At 36.4% G+C, this 1,992-nt stretch overlaps 1 long non-coding RNA gene across 1 annotated transcript in view; it reads left to right on the top strand.

Annotated features, from left to right (window-relative positions):
- Positions 1 to 1,992, top strand: part of LOC106882522 (uncharacterized) — an 18,247-nt gene that overhangs the window by 15,282 nt on the left and 973 nt on the right. The gene's annotated exons all lie outside the window — the stretch shown is intronic.

The raw sequence follows: 1,992 nt of genomic DNA, 5'->3' as shown, positions 1-1,992 counted from the left end.
TATATATATATATATATATATATATATCTATATATATATATATATGCAGAGATGAGTAAATAGATAGGTATCTGTGTGTATATTTTGTTAGTTTTTAAATGATGAAAAGAAACATGAACTATATTTAAATAATCACCTTGTGTAGCTTGCTGCAAGTAATTTACTACAAACTATAGAAGTGAAAAATTTTCACCCATGGACTGTCATAATTACCTATTAGTAGACATATTTTTACGATATGATGAGATTTTTCTATCTTTCATTATTACTTTAAATTTCATGTCACCCTTTGTTACATTATCAAAGCTTATTTTTAACTAGGATCATTCGTTCAAATCTGTAGAGTCATAATTTTCAGGAACAAATTCAATTGGTTGGAAGCGCAAATGTAATGGTTAAAACCAATCGATTATTTGTGTGCCCTTAATGTCTGGCTAAAGTGTATGAAAAGAAAGGTGAATTAAATGAGACACTGTACAAAGGGGAATAACTCTTACACAATTCCTTGGAAGATATTATTTATTTGACATTATTTATCCATTCACTTCACGTTGGGGAATCGTCGACGGTTTTAATCTCATATCCGAGTATTATGTTTCATCTTTGCTGAACGCTTCCACTCTGATGCTAAGTAGACTTATTCTTGAATGAAAGAGTCGATGGCATCGACTGCATGGTAATGTTGGTGGAGGACGTGGCTGATTTTGTCAAGCCTTTCTCACCTTAATTAACACAATGTGAATTTTGATGCTATTTATCTATCCTCTTCTTTACGTGAGGAATCATAGTAATATGTGTTAATGTTATGAACGGGATGAATGTAAATTTAAATGTAAAAAAATGATTTCATGTTATCTATGAGCTTTATCAGTAACATATAATTCAGTAGAGGCGCAATGGGCCCAGTGGTTAGGGCAGCGGACTCGCAGTTTCGATTCCCCGACCGGGCGTTGTTAGTGTTTATTGAGCGAAAACACCTAATGCTTCACGAGGCTCCGGCAGGGGATGGTGGCGAACCCTGCTGTACTCTTTCACCACAACTTTCTCTCACTCTTACTTTCTGTTTCTGTTGTGCCTGTAATTCAAAGGGTCAGCCTTGTCACACTGTGTCACGCTGAATATCCCCGAGAACTACGTTAAGGGTACACGTGTCTGTGGAGTGCTCAGCCACTTGCACGTTAATTTCACGGGCAGGCTGTTCCGTTGATCAGATTAACTGGAACCCTTGATGTTATAAGCGACAGAGTGCCAACAACAAATGAGCTTTATCAATAACATATAATTCAGTATAATCTGTTGCATAGTTGGGTTGTCTGTGCTTAAACTGGCAACCCTACCAAATCCGTTTGTTGGGGACATTTAGTGGAATGGATAAAAGTAGCTTATCAACGAGTGGGTAAACTTAAGAGTGTCAGTAGCCATCCAATACTGTATGTGTATGAGGGGGGACTAAAAAGTTCTTGGCTTTGGGTAAAAGAAGATACAGAAGGATCAGTTAGTCACGATTTGATTCAGCAAAATTCCCCTCTTAGTTGCATACACTTATTGCAGTGGTCCTTCAGTTTTTGTAAGCGCTGTAAAAGAACTTGGAAGATTGGACTTTAAAGCCAGGAACTTTTCCATACCCACCTTATACGTAATTGTACAATGCATCTCAAAGACTCGATCTCTGAAGGTTTGATCAAAGGTAACCCAACCATCAATGGTCAAGTTTGAACTGACAGAAAGATAGTATTTACTCACTGCAGGAATGAAAGACAGAAATAAAATAAAATAAGATAAAATAAAAAAACAAATGAAAAATACAAACAAAACAACAAAAACAGCAGAAAACAGTCATTAAAAATCTGCAAATTGAATGTGATGATTTCTTGGAGTGATAATAATGCACTGGTAGTGGGTGAATTTTGCCTTTAAAACTTGCAGACATGCCACTGCTGTCACCATCACCACTTACCATCAATCACCAGTCATCATTTTCATGCCTGTCAT

This window comes from Octopus bimaculoides, chromosome 5 (assembly GCF_001194135.2).
Source record: "Octopus bimaculoides isolate UCB-OBI-ISO-001 chromosome 5, ASM119413v2, whole genome shotgun sequence".
Classification (NCBI taxonomy): Eukaryota; Metazoa; Mollusca; class Cephalopoda; order Octopoda; family Octopodidae; genus Octopus; species Octopus bimaculoides.
This window is presented reverse-complemented; position numbering and strand designations above follow the sequence as displayed.